The 12,500-nt window shown below is 46.5% G+C and overlaps 1 protein-coding gene across 3 annotated transcripts in view; it reads right to left on the bottom strand.

Annotated features, from left to right (window-relative positions):
- LOC113583110 (uncharacterized) overlaps window positions 1-12,500 on the bottom strand; it is a 31,177-nt gene that overhangs the window by 17,389 nt on the left and 1,288 nt on the right. The window lies entirely within an intron of this gene.

Below are 12,500 nucleotides of genomic sequence, written 5' to 3'. Positions count from 1 at the left end.
GCTGCTATCAGCAGACCCCCCCGACCGTGAGAACACGGGCCTCAGACGAACGCGCACCTACACCGGCGACTAAAAGCATCTGAGGAGGATGGCGAAGGAGCACCCCAGGCAAACCACGGAGACCCGAGAAGGTGTTTAGCAGGAGGAGGCCATGAGAGAGCGTGCTTCCAGCGCGGCCCCGAGGGAGACGTTAGCAGAGCAACGCAGAGCGCACGTCTCTACTGTAGCCACCTCTCACCATAGCAGCCGTGACGAAAGCAGCAGGACTCGCGCTCACGCCCGCGAGAGTCATACCCTCACCACGCGTTTGGCTAACACACACCGAATGCCACAGAGAGGCACGCTGTCACAAGTCGGCCATCAGGACACAGAGGGTTCCTGGTGAGGCAAGGAGGAAATAGTTTGCTCGAATTTTTTTGAGCGCTTTTGAACATTGTGGTTTGTCTGACAGTTTGACGGCAGCAGGCGGGTGGTGTACAGTCTCCAAACACCAAGCTCGTGGTACGACTGCGTGGAGAGGCCACGCCTACCGTTCGGCCCCTCCCTCCACCTCCCGCCCGCCAGCGATCCATCCCCGCCCACTCAGAACGGACTTTCAGAATGAACACCCAAGGGCGCACATCTCGTGCACAGGCGTGAAACGCAATTGTGCTCGGCCGCGACACGTGTGAGAAGTGACACGAAACAGACATCCAGTTCTCACAGTGGAGGAGGTGCGTACTGTCGCACGGCTCAAACGACGGCGACGCCGTGAACTGGAAATGTCTCTGCATGCAGGAAATGGCAAAGACAGCTTAGTGCAGGTGACAATCACCACAAAGGCCTGAGCGTCCTCGCGATTGCACAAGCGCAGCTGTTTCAGAAGAAAAGAGCTGCGAAAGACTTGTTGGTAATGCGCACTCAAAGCCGAAGCCATTTGATTAAAAAAAAAAAAAACGTCTGCGACAGGCCATCATCTCAACAAAAACCTACGTGCACGTCGCTGGCATTAGCACGTCCCAGCGGCAAGATCAAAGAGTCCGGTGTAGGTCAGCAATCCCCCCCCCCCCCCCCCCCTCATCTTTTTCATCCCTTCACACACACGCGTACACACCAGGGAGCCGATGTACCCGTCCGCTCCACATCCCATAGCACGAGGGTGACAGAAAACCGACGCACGGATTACACACCACCGCACCATTTCCAATGAGAAAGTGTGGCTCTGACTCATCAAATGTGCTAGAATGAATGAAGGGCTAGCGTGTAGGGCACTCGAAAGGAACGGCACCAGACTGGAGTCTGATGCCACCAAAAATGGCCATTTTGTTTTCTATATGTGCATGTACGTGTGTGTGCGCACGCGCTGTTGGAAGACTGAGCGTTCAGCGAGTAATCCCCCATGCGTCAGCGAGCTCGCGACTAACCCGCTGCCTGGCTGGCATGACAGCTAAACTCCAGTGCGGCTGGCATTAGCATGTCTCCACAGCCAAAATCAAAGTGTGCCGAGCAGTTCAGCAAACCCCCCTATCAACCCTCCTCTCGTCCCGCTCATCCCCCCCCCCCCCATCTCCATAAATTACAGCTCAGCTTCAACACGGGGAGGAATTTCATTATGATGGTGGCAATCTCTCTCTCTCACTCTCTCTCTTTCTCTCTCTCTTCCTGCAAAGACCCTATAAGTACATGCAGTGCTAAAGGTCTCTGCCTGAGCCTGACATTTCAAGTGATGACGTTCCTCCACAGCCGCTCCCTCTGTTAGTGGCGAAGTGTCTAGGGTCTGATCGGGTGCGAGTATGACACCGATTACATTCTGGACGGAAAAGAAAACATGTCACTGTCTTTGATGTGGCTTTCGATGCACACGCGTACACTTTGCGCGTGCGTATGTGCATGCTATGCACCAGAGTGTAATAACGTCTCCCATTTGCACTTTCCCCAGTGTGACACTGGGCCGGGGAAGAAGGGGAGAGTTTGGTGCCGTTTTTCTTCTTTCCCTTCTTCCCATAGGTCGCTTGGACGTCCACAGGGTAGCCAATGAGGGCGAAGCCAAAGGCCACAAAGCCCAGCAGCTGGCCTCTCGAGGAAGGAGACTGGGTGGATGTGGATGTGTTTGCTGACACCTGTGCGCCTCACCTTGCTTGAATGTGTATCCTGCCAAGGGATGGAAGAACAGAGAGACTGTGTGTGTGCGCACATTCAGCTTGCTCAGGTTTCTTTTTCTGTGTAAACACACTGGTTTGGAGGCCAGGTGCTACCCTGTGTATTTTTTATTTATTTTTGGTTAAATAAGAGGTAGGAGATAGATAGTGTACTCTTTCTGCAGTTAGCTATATCGGTTTTCTGAGGTTAGTTAGTTTCGTTGTCGGCACTGGCCAGGCAGTCTTTCCAGGGGAGGTACCCAGAATTTTGCACAGCACCTTATCATACACAGAAACACCAAAGGCTGATGAGTGTGTGTGGTTGATGAGCCCAGTGTGGTTCACCGTGCTTCACAGCTACTAGCTCAAACTCCGTCTAGGCTGATCTCTGGGCTTCTGCCCCTGCCTCTGTGTGTGTGTGCGCGCGCACGTGTGTTTGTGTGTGTGTTCCTATCTTCTTGTGTTTCTAGTAACAACAGAGTGTCTGCACATTATTTTAATGAGGATAGCTGTACTTTTTAAGCTGACCTCTCATTTTCCTGTAAACAAATGCAGCTGAATAGTAGCTAGAGTTTGAGGCTTAGGGTACAAGATATTGATGTTAGAATATCAATAGGATTCTACTGTTTAGTTTAGCTAAATTACTTGCTCATATGTCTTCCTGTTAAATTGGGGAAAAACATTGTAAAACTACAGTATTTTTTTAATGGGGACCTTTCTACTCAACTCTTATTACATCTAAATACTACTAATTCCTGACTTGACTTAACCCTCCCGGTTGAAGGTACAGTGTTAGGGGGTGTAACAGCATCACCGTGGGTCACGTTGGACGTATGCACATCCTGTAAATGATGGCGTTAGGCTCTTCAGAGAGGCTAAGAGGGCGTCTGTGCAGTAACAGGAAAGCGGCCCTGCTGCTCAGTGTATTCGGTGCACTGTATCAAACTTTCATTCTGAATCAGGTTACTGGATGTCTTTCAGAATCCAGTCGGCCAACATACGCCAGTCAGCGTGCTAACGTCCTACTCCCCGGAGGGATTTCACCGCAGCATATGGAGAAACATTCAATTGAAGATGATTTCAGTGCCTAACTTCAAATGGGGTGTCTTCACCAAGCCCGCTGTGGCTGCAGTTCGCCGGAACTGCGCCTGCCGGCAAGCGAACCAAAAACAGCTTCGCTCCCCCAGCTTGGCTCGCTCCCTTGAACAGTCGTGACGAAAGTGCACACAAGACACACAAACCCGCTCTCGCCTTCATGCTCACGGCTCAGTGAGCTGAGCGATGATGCCGGTTGGCACGTGGGCAGAGCGCCTTTGATTTCCTGATTCGTTTTCCCGATTGGTGAACTGCGGTCCGGTGACGTCCAACAACGACTGCCAAGATGTGGTTTGAGGATTTAAAAAAAAAAAAAGCAGGAAGCAAGTGAATTCGTTTACACACGTGCCAAATAAACAAAAAACAAACCAAAATGTGAGGGTTTTTAGATCATTCAGCGCCATCACTTTGACTGACTTCCTCATTTTCGCTGCGGCCCCTTGTGTACGTTTGGTGTCTTGGCCTACAGGTGAGCCGTGGTGGTGAAGAACCTCCCTCTCGGCTGACAAGCAACATCTCCGCTTTTCTGAAGGGAGGCTTCTGTTCCTGCTCCTACGCAGATGACTCGATAACTCGTGCCTAACTTGTTGTTCTCATGCCTCTTGAGAGAGGACGAGCGAGACCTTGCTCACGAGAGGAAGAGTGTGAAGATGAAGAGCTCCGGGCTCCGAATGTGAGGCCAGAGGGTAGTTTACATGCTCAGAGGCCATGCTTTCAGGATCAGCCTGTGCACACTGTCATCTATTTGTCGCCCACAAGTTTGGTTCGAGGTTCGAGGTTTGAATGTTCTGCCCAAACAGGTAAGCAGGACCCCTCCTCAATATTCAGGAGGGTATATCCGAGGGAAGGGTATACCATGTCATTTGAGTCATTCTGATAGTGGCGTAGCATGTCATGTCACCGTAACCTGACTGATGATCCATTACAGTGCTGACAGGCTTCCAGAGCGTGGCTAGTCTCCAGGAGCAGTGAGGCCTCTGGCCCAGTAACAGGGTCTGCCCATTCTACTGAGGCTTGGGAGTTTCTGGCATTCACAACAACCTCTGAACAGCTTCACTCTCTCTGTGTGTGTGTGTATCTCCGCATTTTCATCTTCACTTGTGTGTGTACGCATATTGGGGCTGGGGTGGAGGACTTAATAAAACAGAACGCTTGCCCCTGGGCAGTGAAAACTTGCCTGCCCCTGGGCGAAATATATTTTCGAGGTTGGGGTTGCATACATATATGCAAAACCGCTCGGTTCTCATTACCGCATTAAGGAACGCATGCATACATGCCCTGCACACCCAACCTTTTGTCATGTTGCCTCTGCACTTGCAAAGCATGCAGCTGAAAGACTCCTGTCAGCCCAGCCAATCTTCTGACACGCTCAGACTGGGGCTCCACATTTCCCCGAGGACATCTAAGACTATGGAAGGCAATTGAAGTTGTAAAAGTCACACGCGTCGACGCTGAGCAGCTATCACTTACAACCAGGTGCACACGTTGCCATTTTCCTTTGAAGGCCACCGTGCACTCGATGACACGTAACTTATCCTTCGTGAGGAAGGAACGCCCTACTGGCGAGAGGGAGAGTTTCGGAGCAGCCCTAAAGGAATTCGCCTAAGCAGGCCTTTCTGCGTGGACCTGATAGGCCTGCGTTTGAGCCAGGCTGAGTCAGGCGCATTTGGCTGTGCACTGCGCAGACGCAATTATCCAACGCTTTTCATACACACCAGGACGAGTGAGTGTCAAAGTGTCAACAACAAAAAAAACCAACCAGGACTTGAGTCGAAATGAGTCTCGGAGATGATGTCGGTAATCAAGCAAGTTACGTCGAAACACGGAAGGAATTAGCTTCCGTTGAAGTAAATATGCAAACCAGGAAGGCGAATGAATATGTGCAGTCTGGCTGCCTAGCTAGCTTATCCCGCTTATCCTGCAAATTTTCCCTGCTCCAACACACCCGATTTAATAGATGAAAGTCTTGATAACAAGCTGACGAGCTGAATCAGGTATTGGTGCTAGAAAAATGTAAACTACGCCAGACGGTGAGTCTCCAGGAAAAGCCCTGAGCTTCCTCACCAACCACGGATAGCACAGGGTTCGCTCGCCTGCGCTTGTAACCAGCTTAGTCTGAACTGTCCTGACAGCCCAACTTTATTCCCCCTTCACTTATTAGCAAACCAGTCGTCTGTAGCGTTTTCAGAAAGGCAGTTCACATTAATGCTGACAAATTTTAAAAGATCATCTTTTCACATTGGGACAGAAAAATCAATGTAAAAAATGTTACGTGGCTGCAGCTAAAACATTACATTTGAGTTTTCACTAAGTTAAGTCAAGGTCTATGACATTCCTTCAAGTCAAAAAAAAGAGTTTCATTTTATATTTTCTCAACTAAGTCACAAGTACACAGTTTTAAAAAAAATCTGTTGCATGGATCACGTTCAGCTCGGGAGTAAACATGGATTTCATTTTGTGTGTGTGTGGATTTTAGCTGTCATATAGTAAGTGCTCTGAGTGAAGAGGCAGTTACTCTGATCCACCTCCAGTCTCTCCTCAGTGGTTTAGTGTAAGGTGACTCAGTCTTTCACTGCAACTGCAAAGGTACAGCTTCCTCCACCAATCACACACACACACACGCACATGCACATATGTAATACAAATTTATAACACAGTGTCTATGGGGTATTTCCATTGGCTTTTATTTCTCCGAAGCTGAAAGGTTTTTAATAATAACTAATAAAAAATAATGATAGTGATTTTTTTTTTAAATGTAAGTTGTTTTCAATTATATTTTTGTTTAAAAAAAAGTCTTTATGAGGGCTAGCCAAATATCACATTGTTAAAAAGTTTTTTCCTACTGCAATAAGAACCAAAATATTAGCACATGCGCACGCGCACGCGCGTGCACACACACAGAAGGTCTTTCAGGGTTCAGTTAAAGTTTGTTCCACAAGAGATCAAAAACAAAGCATCTTAGTTGGGCCAGTGTAACTTATTTCCATCTTTAGTCAGAAGAATCAGTTGATGCAACACAAACACCAGATTGTACATGACGTTAGCCTGCACTGCCAGGGTTACACAATATTTGCATGAATAAAACATAACCTCTGTGCCATGCACTTGGAAAGTCCTATGATGCATTAAGATCTGCCTGTGTTGTTTCAGCAGTCTCCAACTAAGGTCCTGCCCACGCAGTCTTGGTATTTTTAAAATAGCTTCAGTGAATATTCAGTGACTATTTCTCCTGCTGATGATCATATGCTTTCTGGAAATAGGTTTTAAAAATGAGCACATTTACATGACTGAATAACTGTTCCTGCCCTGTGAACAGATCTGTGGAAATAGGCCATTTAAAATATACTGCTGTTGAACACGTATGCTTTACTCTGAGGCAGTCTACTGTTCCAAGTCAAATGTGTAATACGTTGGTATATGTTGGTATATAGTCATGAACAGACTGCACATGAAGTGCCAAGGTTCAGGCAGGGTTAATGGCACGATCATTGATTTCAGACAGCTTAAAAGCCACAAAGTGGCAGAGTTATTTAAAAAAGTAATCCCAGGTGAATTTGGTCAATGTTTTATCTGCCCAACCACTCCCAAACTCCCACCCCACCCCCACACGTGTGTGTCTGTGAATGTCTCCTGGGTGATAAAATCATAGATCATAGATCTGTCATAGATCTGTGAGCAAAACAGGAAAATCACCTTCTGCTCTTCCTTTGCTAACCTCTGCATCCTATCAGAAGTAGACCTAAAAGATAATGACAGTCTGAATAGTGCTTGAGCTTCATTATTTCCACATTACAGACCAGTGTTATTTTCTAATATAACCATGTGAAGTCTGGTTTTAAAGCTAACTGAGCTACTAATGGCCTTATTGGGCTTCTTAATTCCCACTGATCACAGCAATCATTACAACGCAGAACTGAGCCTTATTTTCGGTGAAACATTAATGAAAGGAGAAAAACACATTAATCTATTCCACAAGTATACTTGGGGGGGGTGTGTATATGAAAAACAGAAAGTGACACAGAGGGAGGTGGATGACAGAGCGGGAAAAAGAGAGAGATGACTAGATGAATCAAAGGGACACGGGCAAAGACCGAAATAAATTTGCCAAAATGATCAGGTCCACTATGGAGCACAAGATGGTGTCATGTGAAGCAGTGCGCAAAAAGTAAATTAATTCAGCTACAGCGCTCACAAACATCAACCAGTGGCCTTAATTAAGGGCCTTCACCTACACAGACAAGTGATAGAGCAATCTTTCCTATCAGCTACATGCTCTGAAGGTCGCGGACATGTTTCCAATGAAGAATGTTAGAATGAAGGCGTTAAGCAAGAGAGTGGATGTGAACTTACACAATGGCTTGTATAATATACATCTTAGATCAAGAGTTAGGTTGTCGCCGTGACCACACCTAACCCTGAAGACCCTTAATGTCACGTTTACCTCGTGGCGCTTTAAAGAATGTAACGGCGTCGTAAAAATAGCTCACGGCGTTACACCAGCGAGCCCTGGCGCAACATTTGCTCTTGAATCACACAGCCTAACGCTAAAAATAGTTCTCCACTGGTGCCTCTGCCTCGGCTGAGATGAGAAGCAGATACTCGGGACGGCACAGCGAGACTACGGCGCGCGGCCGCGGGAGCACGCGCTCGCACCCGCGCCCGGCGTAGGCGTGTGTCTGCGCGCAGGAAGACGACCACAGTCGCTGTCAACTATCACAACCGATTTCCTACCACAAAAAACAAATTTCTTCCCTTCACTCACCAGCGATCTGCAAAAACCGTGTCGAGTGTAAACAGCCTCACTTGTAGCGTGGGCGGCGCATTCATTAGGATGCTTACGCGCAGTCAGCGCCTGAAATGCCACCGAGGTTGAGATGCCCGAATGCACGCAGGGAGTAAATGGGTGAGGGGGTATTTCATATCAACGCGTTTGCGCCTTTTTCAGATCAGTCACAAAATGACGTAGCAACTGTTACACATTGCTACGTTATTACAAATGGTATTGCAGATATAATGCATTGCTATATGTGCAACGTTGTTTAAGTGTCAAGTGCTTCACCGTATTGAAAGTGCCGTACAAATCTATGGGAATACCCTTTAAAAAGACGAAGAGTCCAACAGCAACTGCCTGGCAGGTTATCGTGAGTGGCAGACACCATTAGATGTACTGACTTCTCTGAAAAGCCACGCTCAAAGAATTCCCCTGCCTGGCACTCACTGCAGACAGCCAGGTAGTGCCTCCCGAGACTCAGCCAGACAGTGAGCTGCAGTCTTAGCCTCTGCCTCGTGTCACAGGGTGCCCAGAGAGGAGGTCACCAGGAATCACAGAGGGAATGAGTCATCCACAAATGTGCTTTGTCCGTTGTATTTAGGTCCTTCGTACAGTCTTGGTCAGGTAGTGGAAACATAACGGGGCGGACAAACTGGCTGTTCCATGCAAAGCAGCATGCATGACGTGAGGTAACTTCAGCCTAGTTCTCTCTCTCTCTCTCTCTCTCTCTCTCTCTCTCTCTCTCTCTTTTCTATCTCTCTTCTTCAGATCTGCAGTTCTGTTTGTGCCTCGAAGCAGAAGGGGCCTGTGTGTTTTGCGCAAATGCACTGCAGAAAACATTAAAGCCCTGCTTTTCCTGAGGAAAGTACAAAGTCTCTCTGCAATCTTAAAGGACCGGAAGACAAGTTAACCCCAACCCAAAGGTAGCACCAAAGGAAACAGAGCGAGAACACAATGAACTCAGTTTGAAGGAGAAAACAATCCTGATATTCTCTTAACTACTCTGAACCTGTAATATCAGTCCTTTCACCAGAGCACACCACACAAACAGATTTGTAAAGATTTATTGAACTCGGTCGAAGACAGCCAGTGGACGAGGGACTAATGACTGTGAAGAAGGGAATTGATGAAATATAGCAGTTAGCTTCATGGTTGAACCCCTATTAAAATCCCAGTCAAAACTGGATGTTAGCTAGGCAGGGGGAAAAAAAATACTAGCATGAACTTTCTCCCAAATTTGAGTTCTTACATAACACCATTTATTGATGATTAGACGTAAAAGATCTTTCACGGGCCGTATATAATATAACGGCCCATAGGCAATGGAACAAGGAGCATGCTTCTATTTTAGCTCGTCTGATTAGTTCAGTTTCCTCATTTTATTGAATATTTAGCTTCACGACCGCAGCGAAAACAGCAGAGTCTTGTTAAAAACCAGGAACCATGAAATATAATCGCAAACCAAATAGTGACGAGGAGATGGAATGTCATCATGTAACTAATCTGATTTAGCCAAACTTTTTATAGCTCATTGACTGTTAGAATAGAAAATATGTAGTTACAGTAAGCCTATTAAATGTGCATCTATATTCATATGAATATTACTGTACAGTTGTGGTTCAACACATCCTGTCTATGTATGTGTGTTTGCATATGTGTGTGTATATATATATATATATATATATATATATATATATATATATATATATATATATATATATATGTGACACACACACACCCGCATGCATGCGCTCATGCACGCAAGCGCGCGCACACACACACACACACATTATTATTTAATTTGTCTCCATTGTCTCTGTTTATGTAAGTAGATCTGATCTGCGCGCTCTCTGTAATAAAAATGTATCACTGTATCAACTTCAGGCAGTTCCAGAAAGAAAAAAAAAATATATATATATAAAATATAATATAATAAATGGCATTTAATTGGGTAATCGAGCACTATATATCTAACAACAATGAAAAGGTCACAAAAATCTGCCGATGGCTTTTTATCTCTCGTTAGGGTTATTATTAAGATAACGAAGCTATATAGTGGCAAAGAAACCTTTGTCACACGAAACCACAGACGTAAAGCATACAGGGTTTGCTAAAGCCTGCCAAAGCTTTTACTAAAACCAGGTTCTTGGCTGAAAAAAGGCTAGAATTCTGGGCCACAAACACAAGTGGGCTTGGTATAAGAAAAGTGAAAGTAATGCAGAAAAGTACTTATTCTGTGAACTATGATGATGAGTACATAGAGTTGCAGGTGTGTTCTACCTTCAGATACTCCAGGAATCGTAGATCCTGTCAAGTTCAGGATATTTTAGGGTAAAATCTGGCAACCCCTGCTGGGAGGCTGAAACTGGGTCATTGTTTCAGTGCAACAACAAGCCACTTTCCTCAAGATCCACACTAAAATCATGTTTTTGCCATCTCCTGGCCCAAGCTCCACAGAAAACGTGACACTCTCCAAACCAGGAGCAAGGAGTCTGGCTGTGAATATGAAGTTTTTCTGTGTGGGTGAACAGTTGAAAATAGTTTCGCTATTTTCCCACACATAATGCCGGGCTGTAGACTGGGTAAACACAGGGTGCACATATTACTAAATGTAGGGCCGCTAACCACTGCCATACTTTTTTCAGAAAATAAAGAGTGTTAAACGCAATTTGGCCGGAGTTAACTGAGGGCGGCAGCAGCGCTGAAGAACACCATTCCACTCGCCGCTGGTCAGCTAATTCATGCAGAGAATGCGATCACCGTAGCAGACGTGCAAGCGCGCTGAGGCAAAGACCGCGCCCTTTGCCCTGAGGAAGTGAATCGATACTGTATATCCTGGAAGAAGCTCTGTTAGTCTAATGTGTATGAAAACAGAGCCTGAAATACTCCTCGGTGCTTAAACATCTATTGACTCTGATGCAGCCAAGTCTTATTTCCGGACCACGTGATCACCAGAGAGGTAGATAGAGAGAGAGAGAGAGAGAGAGAGAGAGAGAGAGAGAGAGAGAGGAGAGAGAGAGAGAGAGAGAGAGTGCTCCTGTCATTTTGGACATCAGCATGAATATCACTTTCCATCATCTGCGGTGATGAGTGAGGGATGATAGAAAGGGAGGGGAGGAAGAGATGGGAGCGATTTTCCTCTTGTCTTTCGGAGGCAGGCGGAGCAAAACTTGATGTTCGTGCAGCCTAATGGCAGTCAAGCTGGTCCTTCTTCTTTTCTTTTTTTTAAAGGGAGCACTGAATGATCTGAGCTATGAGTTACAACCACACTTCTGACAAGTGGCTCTCGGGGGATTTCACCTGTCTGGGATTCAAAGCCGTGAAACTCAATTATCACTCGCATCTTCCAGGTCGTTCCTTTCCTCTCTTCTTTTTTGCACTTCCTTTTTTTTTCCAGGGGATCTCAAAACCATTTTAATAACCCGGAGCGTTTTCATTTCATAGTCACAGATGGAGCACTAATTCCATACTGTAGCAAAGGGGTCTGAACTCCTTTGTGAGTCTCTCTCTCTCTCCTCTTGCTCTTCTTCTTGCTCTCTCTGCATCCCTTTGCTCTCTCCCTCCCTCTCTCCCTCTCTCTCCCTCCCTCTCTCTCTCTCTCTCTGTTCCCACAGCTTGCCTAGTACAGTGTTAATTATTGAGGGAGTTTTATTCAGTCACTCAGAGCAGTCCCTGGTCTCAGATATCCCAGTCTGACATTCTCATCCACAGGGACCAGTAAAATCCAGCTTGTCCCTCCCTCACCCAAGGCTGGTGGAATTTTCAGGCTATCTGCATGAGTTAGGGAGTGACTTAAGCATTGCTTTCCCCCAAGCCATCCCCCGTGTACGCGTGCGTGCGTGCGTGCGTGCGTGCGTGCGTGCGTGCGTGTGCCACTGTTCCATGCCTCCGCATGCACACATACATCCCACATGCATCCCCGGAAATCCATAAGCTTTAGTTGTCTGACTTGAGTTGCATGTTGTATGTCTATAATACAATATTTCCAGAGTGGGGTGAGGCAGATCCAGAGAGCAATTTAGAGTGAGAGAGAGAGAGAGAGAGAGAGAGAGAGAGAGCACACTCTGCTCGGTTGTCCTACACAGATTCTGGGCTTGCTCTTAAATATTCAGCTACACCCAGCTTGTGAGGAAGCAGTATGTTTAATGTATAAAGAACGACAGACTAAGATAGGGGAAAGCCTTAGGGGCTTCTTAAGAGGGCTTTAAGGTTTGTGTAGTCCATACTGGACAGGGCATAGATCGCCAGTGCAAACTGTTACGTGCGTGTGTGTGTGTGTGTGTGAGAGAGAGAGAGAGAGAGAGAGAGAGAGAGAGAGAGAGAGAGAGAGAGAATGTGTGTGTGTGCGTGTGTGTGTGTGTGTGTGTACACGCATGCTGATGTGAGGACCTGTGTATGCATGCCGGTGTATGTGGGGGAGCCTGTATCTCAATGTCTGCTCCTTGTAATGTCCCTGATGCTTTGAACGAAGTGCTTAAATCAGCATAAAGACAAGGACATAAAGGTGAAAAGGTCAT

Source organism: Electrophorus electricus, chromosome 24, assembly GCF_041902795.1.
Source record: "Electrophorus electricus isolate QZ-2024a chromosome 24, ASM4190279v1, whole genome shotgun sequence".
Taxonomy (NCBI): Eukaryota; Metazoa; Chordata; class Actinopteri; order Gymnotiformes; family Gymnotidae; genus Electrophorus; species Electrophorus electricus.
The sequence above is the reverse complement of the archived record's forward strand: the minus strand, read 5'-3'. Positions and strand labels throughout refer to the sequence as shown.